The sequence below is a fragment of the Eubalaena glacialis genome, chromosome 1 (assembly GCF_028564815.1).
Source record: "Eubalaena glacialis isolate mEubGla1 chromosome 1, mEubGla1.1.hap2.+ XY, whole genome shotgun sequence".
Lineage (NCBI taxonomy): Eukaryota > Metazoa > Chordata > Mammalia > Artiodactyla > Balaenidae > Eubalaena > Eubalaena glacialis.
In genome coordinates this window covers 76,717,295-76,740,300 of record NC_083716.1, presented here as the reverse complement: position 1 = coordinate 76,740,300, position 23,006 = coordinate 76,717,295, and the positions used below count along the sequence as shown (strand labels likewise).

At 41.1% G+C, this 23,006-nt stretch overlaps 1 long non-coding RNA gene across 1 annotated transcript in view; it reads right to left on the bottom strand.

The window, feature by feature from the left end:
* LOC133096392 (uncharacterized) overlaps positions 1–23,006 on the bottom strand; it is a 395,413-nt gene that overhangs the window by 157,982 nt on the left and 214,425 nt on the right. Inside the window, exons 5-6 of the long non-coding RNA XR_009701773.1 lie at positions 16,073–16,145; positions 12,560–12,718 (exon numbers count right to left, since the gene is read on the bottom strand). This is a non-coding gene — a long non-coding RNA (uncharacterized LOC133096392). The remainder of the gene's footprint in view (positions 1–12,559; positions 12,719–16,072; positions 16,146–23,006) is intronic.

Sequence of the window (23,006 nt, the reverse complement as noted above, 5' to 3'; positions counted from 1 at the left end):
ACACTATCATGGAAAAAAGTTCATTCAGCTCTCTACTTCTCTTTTATTAGATCAAGGCTTCCTCTTGGGCATATTCTCTGCAGAATCATCCCCTAAAATGAAAGTGTAATCACTTTTATCAACACACCTAACACGAGTGAATTACTACACATTTGACATTTTCAATTCAACTATCATGTAATGAACACCTATTAGCTCCATGGCGACTGGATCTCATCTGGACTAGGTGAACTACCTGGAACTAACTGTGCTTATACTGCAAAGTAAACAAGCCATAACCTTCCAATGCTCTACTGCTGCAAAGGAGGAGGAATCACTGATGGCTGACTAAGGAGCCATCAAATGATGGCTGCTACTTCTGGAATAACTTGAGTACCATGTTCATGCTGGATTTAAGATTATCTGAGAGCCTGAAGGACATTTTGACCATCACAAAAGTTAAAACACAGAACTAGATGTGTTGGGTGTAATGGCTTTGGTCTTACTGAAATTATTCAGCAGGAGACAACTGTTCCTATTAAGGACATCTTGGGGTGGTGATTCCCTGTATTGTAGGGCTGTGTGACTAGATGTCCTCAGTTTTTACTAAGTATACATAAGTGTATACCACGATTCAAATTGATTTAGTCAATACTCAAATTAGTGTTGCCAAGAATGGGACTTTTTTTTTTTTTTAATAAATTTATTTATTTAATTTATTTATTTTTGGCTGTGTTGGGTCTTCGTTGCTGCGCGTGGGCTTTCTCTAGTTGCGGTGAGTGGGGGCTACTCTTCATTGCAGTGCACGGGCTTCTCATTGCAGTGGCTTCTCTCGTTGCAGAGCACGGGCTCTAGGCGCGTGGGCTTCAGTAGTTGCGGCACGCAGGCTCAGTAGTTGTGACTCACGGGCTCTAGAGCACAGGCTCAGTAGTTGTGGTGCATGGGCTTAGTTGCTCCGTGGCATGTGGGATCTTCCCGGACCAGGGCTCGAACCCGTGTCCCCTGCATTGGCAGGCGGATTCTCAACCACTGCACCACCAGGGAAGCCCTGGGACTTTTCAATTAAACAGTTAAGAATGTCTTATAATGAGTTTATGAATAACGCTTATGGTTGATTTTTTAAAGTGATACTATCGAAGAGCTTGAAAATAGTCCTTTTCATAAGTAGGTTATATATATTCAACTTGAAACCCAACTTTCACAGAAAGTGGGAAAAAAATATATTTCAGGCCAGTTCACTATCCAAGTTTTCACGAATTATATACTAGAAAGATCCAAATTATAAAGTGAGTAATGTATAGTAACTCGCCCTGAATAGAGTGTTGGATTGGAATTCAGAAATTCTAAGTTCTTGTCTTAGCTCTGTCCCTAAATTACTGCAATTACTCTGAGCCTCAGTTTCTTCATCTGTAAAATGACACGGTTGGACTACATACCAACTGCCATTTATTGAGCTATTACTATCTGCTAGACATTATACTAGGAGCTTCATGTTCATTATTAGACCACCATTTATTTCTCCCACTAATTCTTTTAATAGGTAATACTTTTTAATCTCTTATCCTGTACAGATAAGGAAACTGAGGCTCAAAGAGATGAAGAAAATTTCCCAAGATCACACAGACAGTAGGTGGCAGAGTAAAGATTCAAAGTGGATTAGACAAGGTCCAGAGCCTACACACATAACTACTATTTGATACTGTTAGTCTTGAAGGAGCTCAAAGATTCTTCCATCTTTAAAGTGCTTTTCTTTTATTTCTATGTAATAATCTATTTCAATATTAACAGGGTTGTCTTATCTTAATACATTTGGACAAGATTGTGGCAGTTAATTTCCAGTTAATTCAATTGTAATCAAAATGTGGTCTCAGACCTATCTATTCAATTATAACTGGATCAGAACTAATTTTCAGCAAAATCAAGATATACTAGTCAAGAAAACACCGATGGCCATTTGATTCCATAACTTATTCACCAGCTCATCCTGACCACATTACATTTTTCAGACATAAACCCCATTTAGAAGATGAATTTTGTCCTGAAAGAAGAAATTAAGCACTCTTGGCTCTTTCTCAGTCAGTAAAATCCTAAAGCACTTATTTTTTTCCTGGTCTCCAATTGCTTTACTCCACCCCAACCACCGCAAACACTGTCTGACCATGTGGTCTGACTGGTTGTTGCTGGTGGTGGCAATTTTAATTCTGCTCCACTGCCTCCAAAAGGGAGTTTGGGATTCCAAGTGAATCTATTAACAAGTTCATGTTTAGCTCATAGAGTGTTTCTAACTCTGTTTGAGGAACTGAGGGATGGAGTTGCAAAGAAATGTAACACACAGCCTACAGCCTGGTAGGTGCTCCAAATAGTGACGGCACAAATGAAGCAGATAGAAATATAGAACAGTGTAAAATAAAGGGTAAATGATGTTAGGAACTCATAACTGTCATGGTAGAAATGAAGGGGGAAAATGGTAATCAAGGGCTGGGGTGGGGAAGAGAAAGACATTGGGCCAAGGTATATGCAAGACTTCGATCCATTGGAGAGAAGGGGCTTTCCACATAAGACAACTTTGATTAAGGTGACAGATGTTAACGAAACTTACTGTGGTAATCATTTTGCAATATACATGTATGCCAAGTCATTATGCTGTACACCTTTAACTTATACAGTGTTGTATGTCAATTATATCTCATTAAAACTGGAAGGAAAAATAAATAAAATTAAGAAAAGAACCATGATGAGGCACAAGGAGGGGAATGAACATGACAGGCTATAGCACTGTGAAGAGACTTTCTGTGCTGAGAAGACTTCTAATCAAAACCTCTAGTTAAAAACTGGAAAATTCCATCAGAAAGGGTCATCGAGGGCAGAAACCACATTTTTTTTCACCCATTACCATGTCCTTGTGCCTATAACAATGCTCGACAGTGTAAGTATTCAAGTAAGTATTCAACAGTACTTATTAAATGAATAAATAAATTATTAATCTGCTTTCATTACCTGAATGTTGTATTTCATATAGACCTGCTGCTCTCAAAGTGTGGTCCCTGGACCAGCATCACTGACATCTTTGTATTTTAAAGAACCCAACTGTCTAAATTCAAATAAATAAAACTTAGATTTATCCATTTATTCTGACTGCTACTTTACTGTATGGGAGTGTCTCTGACAAGAAGAGGAATTAGGACCTTAGACCTTGGTAAGGCAATGCTACTCAAAAATCAAATGATGAGGTACCAGTTTAAGATGGTCGCCTGACCCAAACATTTTCCCTGCCTTACAAAAGCCCAATAAAATGATGGCAAAAGGGTAACTGATAAGAGCCAAGAGAATGGGAGGAACACCAAGACAATACCAAAGATTTCAAGTAGTGTCTAAAAAATTGAACAGGACAGAAGACTATGGGACCTTCTCGGACCATCTCGGGTACTTGTGCTGAAGGCAGATTCCTGAGGAGCTGGGCCCAAACAATTAGCAAGGCTCCCTCTATTCCAGAAGTAAATCAGCATCATTCACAATATTTCACAGAATTTGAGAAATGGAAGAGACCTTAGAAAATGCAATCCTACGGCTATTATCAAAAAAACAACAAATTACAAGTGTTGGCGAGGGTGTGGAGAGAAGGGAACCCTCTTGCACTGTTGGTGGGAATGTAAATTGATACAGCCACTATGGAGAACAGTATGGAGGTTCCTCAAAAGACTAAAAATAGAACTACCATACAATCCAGCAATTCCATTTCTGGATATTTTTCCAAAGAAAACAAAAACACTAATTTGAAAAGATCTATGCACCTTTATGTTCATTGAAGCATTATTTATAATAGCCAGGATATGGAAGCAACCTAAGTATCCATCAATAGATGGATGGATAAAGAAGATGTGATATATATATATATATATATATATATATATATATATTCACACACACACACCCACACACACACAATGGAATATTACTCAGCCATAAAAAAGAATGAAATCTTGCCACTTGTGACAACATGGATGGACCTAGAGGGTATTATGCTAAGTGAAATAAGTCACACAAAGAAATACAAATGCCATATGATTTCACTTATATGTGGAATCTAAAAAACAAAACAAATGAACAAGCAAAACAAAACAAAACAGAAACAGACTCATAGATATAGAGAACAAACAGGTGGTTACCAGAGGGGAGCGGGTTGAGGGGGGTGGGCAAAATAGGTGAAGGGGATTAATAGGTACAAACTTCCAGTTACACAATAAATGAGTCATGGGGACGAAATGTACAGTATAGGGAATATAGTCAATAATACTGTAATAAATTTGTATGGTGACAGATGGTAACTAGACTCATTGTGGTGACTGTTTGGTAATGTATAGAAATATCAAATCACCATGTTGTGCACGTAAAACAAACATAGTGTTGTAGGTCAATCATACATCAAATAAATAAAAATAAACAAATAAAAAGCAAATGCAATTCTAACCTCTGCATTGAACAGGTGAAGAAACTGAGGCATAAGGAAGTTAAGAGATTGCCCCCAGACACACATGAGTAACTAGCAGACCTAAGACAATAAACCACATCTATTTTCCACTATGCTTTCCACCATATCCCACTGCCTAGGTCAGATAATCAGGATTGTCAAGGCCTTCCATGACTAAATCCACTTCACCTTTCCAGTCACAGGCATCTCTCTAGAAAGTTCCCAGGTGATTGCTAACGCAAATACTTCTAAACATTTGGTTAAAACCACAATTCTACCATAATAAATTATCTTTAGCATTTAAACACTTAAGAAGAAGACACTTACACTATCAATAAGGTAAAAGGGTGATCTGTAACCTGAAACAAAAACTAGTTTCCCAAATGTTAATACCTTAGACTTAAATAACATTATGTTATTTGCATTTCTTCCCAGGTTTGCCTTCCTAAAGTTTCAGTAATTTTAGTATTTTTATATCTCATCTTACCAAAGGATAAGGACCAGCCTCAGAACCAGTCCTGATTATGGTACTGGGTAATCAAAGAATTGATATTTGACCTGTTGCAGTATCTAAGGTAGCTCTCATTCTCTGGTTATTCAACCAAGTTCCTTTTTATAACCACATTTTACTTGTTACATCATTGGACTTTTAATTTTCTGTCTTTCATCCAGATTTAAGATTTTCAAACCTAGTGCCTTTCTGAAAATGATTTATTCTTTAATTGGGCATGGCTGGTAGTACCTAACACATTGTCTTTGGCCTATTAGCATTACTGAAAACTAATATAAACCCTATTGGTATTTTATTTAATATAAGCCTAAGTGGTATTTTATTATACTTATGAGAGAGAGCCATCTAGAGCAGAACTTTGCAACCAGTACACTGTGCCATTCCCTATTGTTACACATGAATCCCAGAGGTGCTGAGACAGAGACCCCCTGTTGCTCAAGCCACTGGGAGCCTGCGTGTTCAGGAGCCCCAGGGGGAGGGGAGGGGAGGGCAGGAAAGGGACACCAAACACAGCCTTTGTGTGTTATGAGTTAATGTGTCATTAGGTAAATGTTATCACTTTCTACATGTGCCATGAAATGAAACGTTTGGGAAGCACTGGTCCAGACAATTCATCTCCATGGAGTGGAGGGGTTGAGTCTGTGCTCAACACTCTTTTCTAGGACAGGAAGCTAATTCATCCTTTTGTAACACACTGTGACACGCCTTTTCCACTTGGTTATTTTGTGTGACCACCGGTGCTGATGAACCGTGGGACCCTGTTTTGCTAGGTCTGATTGGTCTTGTTCTGTTTACAGCACCTGCTTTCCTTGGAATTACCCTCAGTTCCCATTGTTTATTCTTTCCTGCTAATACAGAAAATAAAGGGTACTTAACTATAAAGTATAGAATGATTTTTTTCAGAGAAGAAACAAAATGTTCATTTATAATTATACTCCCTTAATTTACAAAATCAACAGGAAATGAAATATGGCTTATTATATTAATCCTCTTTGTATTACAATTATGTTTTCATACCACTTTATATCAACTTTCCTTTTTTTGAATCATTAGGAAGAGTAATTTTTCCTAGACAGTTGCAACCTATTTTGATCAAACACTGTTATTTATTTTATTTTATCTATTTTGTGGTGTTCAGCTTGGCTAAGGGAAGCCCCTTTAGGTGGTTCTTTTGTCCTCTGAACATTGCCTCTGGCATTTTATAAAAGTATGCATGCTGTCTGGCAGCACAGGCTGTCCCAGACCCATCCTGACTTTCCCTTGACTCCAAGACCTGGAATCAGCTATCTCCCAAAGGATCTTGGTGTCCTTTAGTGGAGAAAAGTAAGAGAGCCCCAAATCTGAGCGTTAGCAATGCACAATGAGAACAGCTGGTGGGAGTACTGACTAACAGAACTGGAAAATACATGTGCATTTTTAAAGAAGGCCATGAGTTTACACAGAATTTTGCACTTTGGTGTAGTATGTTTCCACATGCTTCTTTTCGTACAGTATGTGGTTTTATCAGCTACTAATACTCCCTATAATAGCGGCAACAATAGTGGCAACAATATTCTATGATCCCATTATCATCCCCCCCCACCAAAAATTAATATCTTGTTGTAGGTCCTGTGGGCTTTTTTTTTCTTTAACAAGTCATTTAGTATTTTCATCTTTAAAATAGGATTGATTCTTTTATTCTCCTAGTAGTTGAAATGATCAAGCAAAATGTTGCAAAAGGCCGTGAAAATGAAAACTATTTGTCCTACCTACTCCTACGTATTCTAGTACTCATACACGATCTTCCCTGGGCTCCTAGAACACACCTATGTTTTCCCATTTCCTTATCTTTGCTCACAATGTGCCCTCTTGCTAAAATGCCCTTTCTCCACTTCTCTGGGCTCAGTTTAAATGGTGCCTCATCTGGGAGCATTCCAAGGCTTCGAGGCAGGATGAATTCTTTCTCTTCTGTGCTTCAGGAGTACCTCAATAATTCTGTTTTTTAAAAGCATTGGATTTTGTGATTTGTGTACACATTCGTCTCCTCTAAAAAGATGAGTTTGTGGAGGGCAGAGATCATATTTTATATATCCAGAGCCTTGTGTGAAGTAAAGAGATGTTTGCTGAATTGAATATTGGTTGGGTTAAATCACTCACTGATTCTTCTATTCTTGTGCAGTTAAACAAACCCAAAGAGTTACTGATGAGCAGAACGAATAATTATTTAGAACACTACTTACCCTGATAACATTACAGGCTCTCAGGATTGAAGTGTGGGCCTCTTAAACTGTGCAACAGAACCACCTAAGAGGCCTGTTAAAAATGCAGATACTCAGGCTCTACCCAAGATCTAGTGATTGAATCTGATGATGGAGCCAGGCAGTCTGCATTTCTGGCATATGCTCAGATGGTTATTATCCACATCAATGTTTGAGAACCACTGTCTTCAAGAAATTCAGGCCCTCGTCTCATCCAAGGCAAGAATCCCACCCAGAGACTCTTGACAACTATCTTGCCTTCATTCACATATCTTTTAGTAGCTGTTTGCAAGGGCCTTGAAACAAGGGCCTTCTGATGCTACAATAGATTCATCTCCCAGGAAGGGAATCAAGGTGTGTGTGATAAAGAGAGGAAGAAGATCCTTTTGAATTTGTAATATTATCTCATACCGACTAGTGAGATTTTAGAATAAGCCCCCAGTGGAGCAGCAGTTCTCTCCATGTGACTGAGGTGTACTGAAATTTATGTGGGATTCTGCACCAGAATAGGTAGATTTAAAAAAAAAGTTTTTATTGGAGTAGAGTTGATTTACAATGTTGTGCTAGTTTCTGCTGTACAGCAAAGTGAGTCAGTTACACATATACATATATCCACTCTTTTTTAGATTCTTTTCCCATATAGATCATTACAGAGTATTGAGAAGAGTTCCCTGTGCTATACAGTAGATCCTTATTAGTTATCTCTTTTATACAGAATAGGCAGATTTGATTCCTAGCATTACTGCTTGCTGGCTGTGTGAGCAACGGCAGGTTAGTAAGTCTCTCTTTTTATTTTGTTTTCCATAAAATGGAGATGTGATAGCCTCCTTTGCTCTCAAGATTGTAAAGAGGACTTTGTGAGAGGCAATGACATGTGTAAAAATGCTTTATTAAATCTCAAAGTGGTCTTTGTTTATTGTTATGTTCAATGCATAAGTCGATTTTAAAAGCATTCAGAGCATTTCTTTGACTTCTCCCAAGCTCTCCTGGCTGCTAAAGTGGACCCTGGGTGCAGCGTCACTGTAGACACAAATGTAATCCATGGTGCACATGGTGACCCACCCCAACACTAGTCACAGTGCCCACTAGGAGTGACGGCTTGGTCCCTCTGGCTTTCAGCCATAAACGGGACTTAAGTTACCCATTTACACAGATGAAAATGCTTTATACAAACCATGCCACGGATTGTGTTCCTGTTGTTTGCTAACATTGCCCTGCTTTGAAGGGTGTTGAGCTCTGCTTTTTTCAAATGTCTGACCTAATGCTCAGTTTGATTTAGAAGTGAAATGGGGCTGGGCCATACAGCTCAAAACAAGCACTTTAGAAATTAGAGTAAAGGAGGTCATGTCATCTGTGGAATTAGAACCAGTCCTTTGTGATGGCTTAGCTCCTCTCTCTCCTGCAGGAAGCAGTTTTATCCCACTTAGTCACCTTAGTTACTGCCTTCTGTAAGCCCAAAGTCCCCAAGTGCCTTGCACAGATGGTCACTCAATATTTCTTGAATTGTATATATACTTTTTATTCAAGGTAGATCTTGGTGTAAGACATGCTGCATTGGTCAATGTGGCGGTGATCACTTAATACCTCTCTGTAGAACTCAAAGTTCCATATACAGCTTAGATAGTATCTCTTATTTGGAAGGGTCCTTGACAATCCAGCCTTTTCCAAAATGTGCTCCCATGGAGCACTAATTCTGTGAGACACTCCTTGAAGAAGTTGGAGCGGGATTCCATTGTTAACTAACTTTAGGAAACACTGCCCATCCCCTCTTGGGAGGTCTGAATGCACACGGCATATTGAACGCTGAAAAGTCCTGCAGTAGTCTCCCCTTTTGTTTTGTTGTTTGATAATATGTGACACGATTTGGGAAATTTTGCCCTCTTCTTACCTCAGCTTCCTACACCCTTAGTGGTGTGACACAGGCTGTATATACAGTAAGGGGAACCACCTCTTTTTAGGCTTTTAACTGCCACTCACTGCCTGTGAAAATTTGTCTCTAGACTAACCCAACTCCTGACTGAATGATCTTGTGATGATATTGCAGCATCTGATTACCTTCGAGGTAAAAGTTAAGAGCATTTGTTTTCTTCAGCATTATTTTTGAGTAGTCAGTAAGTTCTCATATTTCAAACACCAGAAAGGAAGAAAAGGTGCTGAGTGAGAATCCTCCTTCCCACCTCAACCCCCATCTGCTCAGCTCCTATTCTCCATCACCACCACCACCAGAAGTAACTGCTGCTTTTAACTTCTTATTTAACCTTCCAGACAATCAATGCTTAAGCATATCAGTGCCAATTCATATATATATATGAACCTCTTTTTTAGAAATACTAGCTTATTTTACACATTTTTCAAAGAGCAAAAATTGTTCACCATCATCCTGAGGGCATAAATATCACAAAACTGGATTCTGCTTTGAAGCCTTAACTTGCTCACATGAAGAAGAGATAAGAAATATGCTTGTGGAGGGCCTAGAAATCTTGCAGTTGGCAAACCAGAGATTTCTACACGGCAGGAGGTCCCATTAGGATTTGCAGTGTGTGTCAAGTTCACAAGCAAACCAAAATGCAAACCCTCCTTCCAACTTTGCCATGCAGAGATCTCTCCTGGATATTTCATTGCTGATATGAAATATGCATCATTCAAATGCAAAGAAAAAGAGGTAAAATACAAAAGGAAGACTTGCGAAATGAAAATTTTAAGTACCATTTGAAGACTAGCAATTAGAAGGCCAGAGGGAGGAAAAGGGTAGCCACAGATGACACACTGAGTGAACTATTCAGTAGTAACTGCTACTTTTCTTTCAGTTTTAAAAAAATTTTATTTATTTATTTTTATTTTTGGCTGCGTTGGGTCTCCGTTGCTGTGTGAGGGCTTTCTCTAGTTGCGGTGAGCGGGGGCTACTCTTCATTCCAGTGCGTGGGCTTCAGCAGTTGTGGCACGCAGGCTCAGTAGTTGTGGCTCACGGGCTCTAGAGCACAGGCTCAGTAGCTGTGGCGCACGGGCTTAGTTGCTCCGCAGCATGTGGGATCTTCCCAGACCAGGGCTCGAACCCGTGTCCCATGCATTGGCAGGCAGATTCTTAACCACTGTGCCACCAGGGAAGTCCCTCTTTTTCAGTTTTAAACCACTGAGACAGGGTGTTTGCCCAATCATCAAGGCAGTATAACAGAATGGCTAAGAGGATTTAAAGTCAATCAGGACTCTTTTCATGTCCAGCTCTGACACTTACTTTCTGTGTGATGGTGGGCAAGTCACCTAACTTCTCTGTGCCTTCATCTCATCATCTGTAAAATGGGCCAGTAAGAGTATCTACCTATCAGGACTATTGTGAAGGTTATTGGAGATGGTGCCTATAAAGAACTTAACCAAGAGCTTGACTCAGCTGTATTAGTATTTGCTGAACAGAGGTGATTTTTAAGGGGACTTTATAAGTAGATGAACTATTTAGGTTGTATCTTTCCCCATCCAAGTAGTGATCCATTCACTAAAAAGTTCAGACCAAGAGCAGGTCGTTGCTGCATAGATTGGTTAGTTTGTACCTGAGTACTCTGATTTTTTGTCGTTAGTGATGCTTGTGATTTCCTTTTGCTACTGCCTTAGAAAGTTCTAATTTATCCAAGAGATTTGGAGCTAACTGGGTGTATTAACCACTGAAAGACAATTTCAGTTCCAATGAATGACAGAGTCAGATTCTTAGACTTTATCTTAGTCCCTGGAAATGGGTTAGTGGACCAGAGACATTTCACTAATTTGTAGGAATGGCTGAGAGAAAGATTCATTTCAAATCTTATCCATTAACTCAACAGAAACTGCATTAAATCCATGTTCTTTACATACAGTAGAGATGATACTTGAAAAGGATCACAGTCTGAAACCCAGCTGTATAATAAGAACCACATTGCTGATGTCAGCAACTAGGAAGCTGTAGCTTGTTGAAAGTCTTTGGGACTCTAGCATCCACTCATATTTATAACATTTTTGCTTTTTTACCCTTGAAATGACACATCATCTTAGAGTTTCAAAGAGAGTTCCAAGTCAGAGAGGGCTGAGCCTATTTTAGAGCTGATGGGAGAGTCATGGCATGAAAGTAGCTGTCACCCAACAAATGAGGAATAGAGTTACTTCAGAAACTACAAATTCACAAATTTCTTTAGAACTAAGATTTCCAGACAGCTCTCAGACACTGGAGGAAGACTAAGTCTTTGGAACCCACCACAATATAAGTGAAGCAGGGTAATTAACATATGGCCAGTGAAATAATGGCTAGCTGCACTTGACAAAATATCCAAGCATTTCCAGGGAATACGCAAGTTATGGATCATGGGTTATTAAATGTAGGTGTACATGTCTCATTGGGGACCTCAAGATAAATAGTATGAAAAACAGTACTTAATATCTCTCGATGATTCTGCTCTAGAATCAGCTAAATGACAGGAAAATTGTCATCTGTTATAGATGAGAATAATAAACTCACAAAGTAATTTTTATCCTGAATTCAGATAACTGTCTGTTTCTCCCTCCCCTCCCTTTCCACATGCTGTAATGGGATAAATGATGTTTTCAATCAGGGAGGGATGGGAGAAATTAAGAGGCTTTAGGAAAAGTATATCCTGAATTTCCAGAAAGCTGTCTAGGTCAGTCCAGAGTCTAGTCAGAAACTGTATTCATCCTGCCTGGATATTTCCATTGACAGTGGAAGCAAGGCAGGGACAGCTGAAAAGGATTACATTTGTGACCCTTCCCAGGGAAATCCTAAAGTTGAAGATACTTAGAGGCTCACAGCTTGTTACCATTTTCCCTTAATTTCTCTGGGTAAGCAGTCATGCTGAATGAATTTGTGATTCACTTAATAAACGCTTGGAGGAATGATTTCTTGCTTCCCTGAGCCATGTTTTTTAATCTGGTTTACACCACCCTTCAAAATATGAAAGGAAAAAAAAAAAAAGCCTTAGAAAACCAAATGACTGGCTTTTCTCAACATGGGCGAAGAATGTTTCCATTCTGTTTGTGTTATTATGGAAAGGAGTGGGATGGGCACTAAATTAGGTGTCAGCCCTACCTGCCAGTGCGGTGGTTGAGAGAATTACTACAAGTGGCTTGGAAAGTATAATAACGTCTAGAACTATAAAGTCTTATTCTTTTCTGTTTGGTGAGCCTATCAGACTTCAAAATGCCACCTGACTAGCTTCCCCAGAACATTACTGTATAGTTAAGAAAATACTCAACAAGGCTATCTAAAGTGTTCACCTTAGATATGTGGTTTTTTTCTCATTCGAAAATCGTTACACAAAGCCATGTGGTCTAACCATTGCACAGTCTCTTTAAAAACCAAAACAAACAGAAAACATATATTCTACTTACATTGAACTGAAGGATTTGCTTGGCCCAGTCAGCTGATGTGTTATGCTCAGATGGACCTCAGCCAAGTTGATCTGGCTGCTCTTCAGGTGAAACATCCAGATGGCCCAAATAACCAGCTTCTCCTGAAGTTGTTCGACTGTTCTGCATGGACAGGCTTAGCTTTAAGCAAATCATATAGCATATTAGTTTTAACATTTTATTAATGTTCAACAGGAAAATAAATTTCTGAGAACACAGTTTTAGTTTACAAAGAGGGGCAATGTGCAAAGTCTTTCCAATGCTCTGTGGAGCACAACTTAATAGAGATCATTCTGTTGACAGAGCATACATTGGTATGTAAAACATAGGTTCAAGTTCAAATGCAGGGTTGCCACTTTCAGGGTATCATTCTCTGTATATTTCTATACTGGTATACATCACTAATCCTGGAGTAAACCGGTTGTTCAAGGATACTATAGCATTGCCAAATAGCCAATGTTTCACTTTAAGTTATAGCCCCTGAACTTTCTGCCAGAAATTCCTTATACATATCTCATACCTATTTCACTTAAGTCAGTAGGAAAGAAAAATTAGAATGTTCCCATGTCACAAGGTTCCTATGTGAAAAATGTATCTTTGTATCTGCAATAAGGTGTTGTGGACATGGCCTTCCTGTACAGGGAATGTTGTTGGCCTGCTTCATAGATACTTGTGTCAGTTCTGCAACTACAGACGTATGGTGCTGAGAGCATACAACATGCTTTGCATAGCCATTAAAGCACTATTTAAACAACCACAGTGAGGTGGTTTCAGTTTGGCAACTACAAAATGTATTACACATTGCTATTTAGATCACTTTTTTTTTTAATTTTAATTTATTTTTTAAACATCTTTATTGGAGTTTAATTGCTTTACAATGGTGTGTTAGTTTCTGCTTTATAACAAAGTGAATCAGCTATACGTATACATATATCCCCATATCTCCTCCCTCTTGTGTCTCCCTCCCACTCTCCCTATCCCACCCCTCTAGATGGTCACAAAGCACCGAGCTGATCTCCCTGTGCTATGCAGCTGCTTCCCACTAGCTATCTATTTTACATTTGGTAGTGTGTATATGTCCATGCCACTCTCTCACTTCATCCCAGCTTACCCTTCCCCCTCCCCGTGTCCTCAAGTCCATTCTCTATGTCTGTGTCTTTATTCCTGTCCTGCCCCTAGGTTCTTCAGAACCTTTCTTTTTTTTTTTTAGATTCCATATATATGTGTTAGCATACGGTATTTGTTTTTCTCTTTCTGACTTACTTCACTCTGTATGACAGACTCTAGGTCCATCCACCTCACTACAAATAACTCAATTTCATTTCTTTTTATGGCTGAGTAATATTCCACTGTATATATGTGCCACATCTTCTTTATCCATTCATCTGTCGATGGACACTTAGGTTGCTTCCATGTCCTGGCTATTGTAAATAGAGCTGCAATGAACATTGTGGTAAGTGATTCTTTTTGAATTATGGTTTTCTCAGGGTATATGTCCAGTAGTGGGATTGCTGGGTCGTAAGGCAGTTCTATTTTTAGTTTTTAAGGCACCGCCATACTGTTCTCCATAGTGGCTCTATCAATTTACATTCCCACCAACAGTGCAAGAGGGTTCCCTTTTCTCCACACCCTCTCCAGCATTTATTGTTTGTAGGTTTTTTGATGATGGCCATTCTGACCGGTGTGAGGTGATACCTCATGGTAGTTTGCATTTCTCTAATGATTAGTGATGTTGAGCATCCTTTCATGTGTTTGTTGGCAATCTGTGTATCTTCTTTGGAGAAATGTCTATTTAGGTCTTCTGCCCATTCTTGGATTGGGTTGTTTGTTTTTTTGATATTGAGCTGCATGAGCTGCTTGTAAATTTTGGAGATTAATCCTTTGTCAGTTGCTTCATTTGCAAATATTTTCTCCCATTCTGAGGGTTGTCTTTTCATCTTGTTTATGGTTTCCTTTGCTGTGCAAAAGCTTTTAAGTTTTATTGGGTCCCATTTGTTTATTTTTGTTTTTATTTCCATTTCTCTAGGAGGTGGGTCAAAAAGGATCTTGCTGTGATTTATGTCATAGAGTGTTCTGCCTATGTTTTCCTCTAAGAGTTTTAGAGTGTCTGGCCTTACATTTAGGTCTTTAATCCATTTTGAGTTTATTTTTGTGTATGGTGTTAGGGAGTGTTCTCATTTCATTCTTTTGCATGTAGCTGTCCAGTTTTCCCAGCACCACTTATTGAAGAGGCTGTCTTTTCTCCATTGGATATTCTTGCCTCCTTTATCAAAAATAAGGTGACCATATGTGCGTGGGTTTATCTCTGGGCTTTCTATCCTGTTCCATTGATCTATATTTCTGTTTTTGTAGATCACTTTTGTTTTTGAAAGATGCTTACACGATCCTCTAGAACTCACCATTTCAGGCTTTGCTTTAACTTCACCTTTCATCTACTGCTAAAAGCTCTTTCATTTTGTTTCCTTCTATTCAGGATCCTTTTTCTCCCATAATCGCTTTCTATGATTTTCCCTTTTCCCTGGCTGTTAACCAAGTTGTTCACTGAATATTCCTCCAAGTTTTTGTACTAGCTGTACAGTGTGGTAGTAGTGGGGATAGTGGAAGTGCTAGTAGTAAATAATAAATAGTAAATTGTAATAATAATAATAGAACAATAGCTGCTGTAGTGGAAATAGTTTGTTTTTGCCTTAACATCCATTCCTGCTTCTGAAAACAGCTCCGCCGTTTCCTTTTGGAGAACTGACTTCTCTTACTCTCAGCCTACATGGGCACACGACCTAGGCTTGGCCGACTGGAGCTGTCCATCCACCCTTTGGCCCCAGTGACTAACTCACTGCTGGACATGTGATCCAAACAGGCCAATGAAACCCCATTCCAGGGACTTCAGGAGACTCTTGGAATCTCTTTTTCCTGTGGTTGCCCAGGAAGGAGGATGTCTCAGCAACCACCCTGCCATCTCACGGGGGACAGTCTGCCTGAGGGTGAAATCAATCAGAGGAATATAGAGAAAACCCAGAGTGAGGACCTTGGATAAACTCCTAGATCCAGATTGGGCTTCTATCACTTAAACTAGAAGAATCCTGACCAATACAGGATATAGTATTTATTGAGCACTGCTTGTGTATCAGGCACAGAGATAAATACTTTTACTAGCTGTTCTCTCATTTAAGCCACACAACAGGCCTGTGTTTGTTCTTATTGTACAGATGAGGAAACAGAGATTTAAACAGGCTAAGTAACTTGTCTGAGGTCATACAGCTGGTTAGGAACACCAAAACCTCTGAACTGATAATATTGATAAGGCTGATTTTAGCAAGATAGGCCTGTGACATCAACTCAGAGAAATACCCAGATTGGAGGGCTGCTGTTACCTAGGCACTGAGGCACTAAATTGAAAGCATCAATTTATGCACATTGGGGCTTAGAGTCTTTATCAAGCTGATCTTGTCAGAACTGACCACAGATGAAATGAAAGCCAGACAAAATTCTACTCACTTGACCATGGGGCGGGTTAGATCCTGGTATTCTCCACAGGGAACAGGAGTGAGGACAGTCAGTTCCAAGGCCTCTATGAAGAGACAGTATGTATGTCAGGCTATGTGTGTTATAGTTACTTATAGTTACTTATAGTTACTTAAGTTATAGTTACTTATAGTTACTTAAGAATTAAGGAGCCTCCTGAAAAGGGTCTTGGGATAGCCCCAAATGGGGTTAAGTAGCTGGTGAGAGGATGAGGTAGTGGTTGACCCCAGAGCCCATTCCAGCCAGCACTTGTGTTTGCAACTGATTTGTCATGGTCTGGCCCAGGACAAGGTGAAGTCATTGTGGTTGAAGGTAAAAAATGATCCAAGCATGCTCCAGGAGAGGCTTGTTTGCCCCCCAATCCATTCCTTGCCCTTCCCCTGCCCTTCTATGCTTCTCAGGGGGACTGACCCCTGCAGGTTATCTTTCGCAGGCCCGTATGTTAGTTGGCTTCTGCCTGGGTGCAGTCAATGGTAGGCACTGGTGAGGTGTTGGCAGGGGGAACAAGGGTAAGTTAGGGTGTTTCTCTCCCTCATTCTCTGCCTCAAACTCATTCTCTGGCAACAGCTGCATCTCCTCCACAGCTCCAGCCCCAAGACAGACCCACCTTGGTTCCACTTGTGCCTCCTAACCCTTGCCCATGGACCTCTGGAAAGGCTGCCTTACTCCCTCCAGCCTGGGGGCTGGTAGAGGCTTCCTGCTAGCACTATCCTCTGCCGGTGTCTCAGCTCCTCCATCACCTGTAACCAATTCCGTGTTGTAAATGCCTGTAGTGTTTCCTGTTTTCCTGGTTAGCCAAATGTCCAAAATACAACTACTTCCTGAGGACAGTGACCCTGCATTTGTGTACCCTCATGTAAACAGTATGTGCTTAAAAATAAGTTGGTTGCTTAGTTGGTTGGTTTGGACTCTCTTGCCAGCCTAACCCATCATTTGTACCTTCTGCTTTCACAGGACTGCTGTGCAGAATCAAAGATCCCACTTCTAGGCCTCATTTTAATGGGCTGGCTGGTCCCTTCGACTTCCTACTTACTCCTTTACAGGCTGCTAGGAGCTGAGCAACAGGAGTCTTCCCTGAAAACCTTTTCCATCTTCTCAGTAATCATATTAAATATCCGATTTTGTGTGGGCTGGTCAGAGAAAACATACTTCCCCTTTCACTAAAGACAAGGCATCTCAGCATGACTCGCTGCAATTTTTTTTTTTTAAATTTAAGAGACAAGTCTGATTTCCTTTGAAAACAGTGGTTAATGGACTTAGCATACTAATTCCCATTTAATGCAGCAAACTTCAAGAGTAGGCTTTCATCTGAGCGCAGGTAAATCACAGAATTCTTATACCATGGTATTAAAAAACTCCCATAATTAAATAAAAACCATTTCTTTTAAGCCATTCTACAAAGTAAAGTCAATCTGAATTCCTTGTTTGTACCTGAAAGAGTCCGGAAATTTATCTTCAGCTGCAGCTTATAAATGCCTACCCTTGCTTCCAGAATGCCACATTTCTGATACAAATCTTTCTTGTTGGTTTGTTTGACCATCCCCTGCCTCAGGAAGAAACCTAGAAGGTCCTGCATGGGCAAGTAGGGTCAATGGTGCAGCTGACTGGAGCCGACTGAGCCAATAGTGCCGTTTTGGTACAGTGTTTTGTTGGCTATATCATCTGCAATGGAGTTGGCCAGAGTGGGAGGACTTGGGAGTATCCACAGGAAGTGGATATTTCCTGACCAGCTCATCCCTTTCTGACTCTCCAGCATTTTCTTGTCTACAACTAAAACGTTTTGCCTTGTATGTTCCTAAGGCCTCTTGAGACAGTGGGCATTTTTTTCTTTCATTTTTCAACTTGTGACAAATGTGTCAGGAGTTAAGTCCATAATGCATAGATCTTGGCCCCAGATCTTTTAAGGATGTGGCCTCTTTGTCTCTGGCTTCATAGTAATCAAATGTATCTGCAAATCTGACCCTTTAAGAAATTTTGGCTCGGTGCTTCTGGAGAAATGAGAACCCTGTTAAGAGGAGACTGAGAAGATAGGCCTGACAAACTCTCCCCTTCCAATGACCCAAATAAGAATAAAAGAGAGTGCAAGCCATCTGGATTGGTTGTCCAAGAAGAGGACTAAGATGAAGCACCCTCAGTCTCTTCCTTAGTACCCAGCACCGGCTTGCACTTCACCTCAGGCTAGGTCCTAGACTAAGCAGGGCCACCACATCTGGCCAAAGAGGTCAACTCCACAAGGCGTCATCCGCATAAACTCTGAAGTTATGCAGTATGCAATCTGCCCAACTGTTCATGGTGGCCCTATTGTGGGAGTGAGGCTTCCCCGGTTTCTCTTGCTACACCTAGACCTAGACCTAGAAGGTCTGCTTTTAGTCCCAACTCTCTCTCTGTATAAACTATTCCTGTTAGGCCTGTTTCTTTGCCTTAAAAAAGACGGGTGATCCCTACCTCAGAAAGCTTTTATGAGACTGAATGAGCTGGCAATAAGAGACTTAACATTACTTGAGAAGAGTCTTTCCCAAAGACACTATAGCATTATTTTCAAGTTGGCACTAACAAAATAACTCTTTGGGAATGAAAAATTTACCCATATGAGCTAAACTAACTTATTCCATGTGCTGGGACAACCACGGAAATTAGCAAGGGCTAATGTGCTCAGGGTCCCCAAGAAGTGAGGTTGACTTCAAATCAACCATGCTTTTGGAAAATTATGGATCGTAGGTGGCCTTGAATTATTACTACCCCTTTGTACTGATACGATTCTTGAGTTGACTGAAATTTTCATTATTGTTAGAGTCAGCCTCATTAGGAAACGCTGTAGGCTATAAGAGAAGGCTGTCTTCAAGTACCAGATGGGTTCAGAGAGCAGGGATGGAGGAGCAACTCAAAGAAAAGGAAGTTCATGGGACCAATGATAGTTTCTTGGGGAGGAGTAACTGGATTAGCTTTGAAGGGAAGATTCTGAGAGCTCAGAAGCAGATAAGACAGACATGAGAGATTGCACGGCAGAGTAAAAGTTTGGTATGTTAGTGGGATAAACAGTTGATTGGAATGGAGACCATGCATTTGGGGAGTGAAAGATTCTAGTTAGTGGGGTGGAGTCATCACAGACCACAGAGGGCTAGGAAAGAACGATGGGGCCTGCTTGGCGCTCAGACACCACTGAATGTGTACTTTCCACGGTCATCAAACCAAGTATGCGGGGAAGAGCCTGTTCCTTCACCTAGAGAATCTTAAAACTTTTTTTTTCTGCATGGTCTGGTGCTTCTCTCTCTCTATAATTTCCCATGTGGGGACACACACTGCTTTGTCAAATAAACAGTCCCTTCCTCAAGGGGTGTTCAGACTGGAACTTGTTTTCAAAAATGTGTTTGTCTCCCAGCAAAAAAAAAAAAAAAAAAAAAATTGACCATCCTAAAACTGGCATCCTTCAAATTAGAAACCAAAGCAAGTTGCTGCAAAGTATCTGTCATTGATAATTCACACTGACACCAAAGTTTGGTTTCTTTAAAAGTTCAAGTTCTTAAACTCTCTTTTCAAGTGGCGTTGAACATTTAGTTAGAAGACAGACCTCCCTGAGGTGAGGTGGTTAATTTTCTGATGCAGCACCTGTCTCAGGAACACACCAGTGCAACCTCAGCAGCATGGGCTTCATAGTGGCCGTGGACCAGTCCTCAAAGGGCGAGACCACTACATCTTTCCAAAGTTGCCTCCTCAGGAGAGGTAATGTATGGAGTATGAGCTTCAGCCAAAACTTTGTTGGTTGCAAGGAGAGGAAACTCAACCAAGCTTATATAAAAGTTGTAAAGATATTGAGATGCCACTGAATAAATTTCAGCCAGTCCTCAATGGAACTGAGCTTGAAACTGGGAGCCACCAGAGAGAAGGTAGCTTCTCTGTCTCTCTGGAGCAGCACAATCCCTCACCTGCTTTCCTCTGTGCTTGCTTCATTCTTTACCCCTCAACATACTTGATTCTCATTGCTCACAGCAGTTACATTCTCTAAAATTGACACAAACATCGAAGTAGCAAATAGAGAACCGTTACTCCTAGGGGAAATACAGGATTAGGTTCCTGCAAGCCTCTGGTCACAACACTTCTGCCAACCGATCAATCCATAACCTTGCTTTATGTGTATTTCTGTTTTAAGGCACCTTATTGTTGACTCATTAACACTGAACTCACAACCAACAGCACTACAACCTGAAGGAAGCTTATCTAATACATGTATTTTCTCTGGAAGGAGCATCACAGCCTTCTTGAGCTTAGGAACGCTAGACAGCACTTTAGGACTACACTACACTTGGGGGTCATTTTAAACAGTGAAGTCACCAACAAAACGTATAAAAATGTGAAAAACGTGGTACTAAAGAAACCGTGGAAAGGACACTTGTTTATAGCACGAGAGCTGAAACAAGAAGGCAGAGTACCTCCTTGTTCGACCTCAGCTGGGAATGCGGCGTTGGATGACTCAAATTTTTCACCATTTTGCTCATGTCTGCAAATGACTGCAAAAGCACCGCCAAGTACTGATTTGGGGGTTACAAATAAATTTTAGCAAGTAAGCAAATGCACAAATAGAGAACAAGCGGATGATAAGGATCGATGGACTGCAGCCTCTTCTCCTGGCTCAGGGTTTCTGCTTCCCCATACCTTCAGCTTTCTCTGTGGCTTTCACGCCCCAACCTCCGGCTTCAGCCCTGACCTACATGGTCTTCCCACTGTTCCCATGGCTAAATGTCTCAGTAGCTTCACGTGTCCTTGCCAAATCCCCTCAGAAAGAATCTGTGTGGCCTAGCCTTGCCTTTGAATTAGTTTCATTTGGCTTCATTAGTTTCATCTGTGGTCCAATCATCTATTGTACCGGCAGGAGTAGTGGAAGTGTTTTAAGGAAGTCATATAGTACACAGACTCCTTCAGGCTCGCGCGTGGGGCATATTAACGTGTCACTGGCAAAGCCCACTGGGGTGCCCGGAGCGGGGTGAGGGCGTGAGGGGTGGAAGGGTGCGGAGTGGGGAATAAGATGGAATCTACGTGGTAAGAGAAGGTCTAACCTCTTTTGTGCCTTGTCTAGTTTCACTTGCCTATAGGGTGTTGCGTTGCAGAAGCCTTGCCCCTGGCGCTTCAGACCGGAGTTCCTAGCGCGGCCAAAAGGCCGTGCTGACGCCTCAGCTCCGCGGGCAGGCGTGTGGAGAAGCGCTGCGCCTGGGACGCCATTCAAGATGGCGGCGGCGGTGGGCCGTGTGCATAGATCGCTGTGCCCCGCGCTTAAGGCTGCAGTGCCGTGAGCAGCTCGCCTGTGCCCACAGCAAGAACTCCGCCCCCTCCCTGCTGACAAGACCCCTATAAAGCAGCCCCGCCCACAGCCTGCGGGGAGGGCGTGGACTCTAGAACACCTGCTCGCGCCTCTCCATCTTTGATCAAAGAATAAAACTTTCCTTTGCTTCTGAACAGAACTTGGTCTCCTTCTATTGGCACGAGTGACACGGGGCAGCAGGACCCTTGCTGGGGCCTGACTCGAAAGGGTAAGTAACAAAACCAAAAAGAGAAGGTGGAGATAAAGTGGCTACTTTCCCCGTACATTTTAACCTCAGGAGTACCAGGAAATATCCCTTTTCCCTTTCTTTCTGAATTTTCCCCAAATTCTTACTGATGTCTAAAATTTCCTTCACAAGGACAAGGACTGTCCTTTCGTGGTTGGAGATAGGTCTTAAAGTGCAAAAATACAGTGGAAGTGTTAAGGAAGACAACGTTGATTCTCACAAAGGTATAAATGGCTAATAAGTCATTTTTCTGAAATCAGGAATTGCAGAAGATAGGAGAGAAAGATGCACTTCGGAGCAGAAAGCAGCACAGAAAGGGTAAGCAGAGAGCTCTCAGGGGAAATGGCATCCGGATCCCAATTTTACCTAGGCCAGAATTTGCTTGCTTGTTTGTCTTGTTTTGTCTTCTTGCCCCAACCCCCCAAGAGTGTCTCAGTGAGGGGGAAACCCCTGCAGCATCTAGTGATCCATTACTATGCCTGTAGGAAGCTTTGAATGAAACCCCAGAGCAGTCAGGTCTGAACTTTTCCAAACATCACCAACTATCTCAGCAAAAACTCCAAACTCACATATCCAGCGATCATGGAGCTAGACAGAAATTCAGTTAACAGGACTCTGCCTCTTTAAATGCAATTTAGCAACTATCTTTCTCCTTTCATTTGAGCTTTCTCTTATAATCTTATTCCAACTCCAGTCTATCAAAGTACTTCTTCTAAACAAACACAAATAAACCTAATAACAGATCTCTTTCAAAGATGCCAAAAGACTAAAAATTTTCTATATCTCATGACTCCAGAAAAGGAGGAAGGGAGAACAGCAAGATAGAGAAATCACCCTCATGGAGGCAAGGAGATAGGAAGTTAAAGCTACACAAGTGAAAATGGCACATGGATGGTCCTGGCTGGAAGAGAGGGCAAGCCATGGGGAGGTGAGGTGACTGGAGTTCAGGGAGGTGGGTCGGAGTCAAAGGGATGGAGGCAGGGGAGTCTGGTGAACGATTCCTATTCTACCAGGTAGTTGTTTAACAGTAGCCTTTGATAAGAAGAATGATATAGGAGAACCAATGTCAAAGAAAATTTATTCCTAGAGAAGTGGGGACGTTCAGGCTATGACTTCAAGAACTGGAGAGATTTGGAAGCCACTACAACTGAGAATTAACCGAGGTTTAAAATCCAGTGCCTGACAACAGGCCAGGCTGAGAAGGGCTCATAACATTATAAAAAGGTCTCATAGACTTTAGGGCTAGAACAACGATAATGGAAAAAACTGTTTCCTGGTATCAGTCAGTATTTGGGATTGCTTTACCCAATGTAAGTGACGGGACATTAATGTCAGAAAAGCATATGCCTTCTTCCTACAACACATCA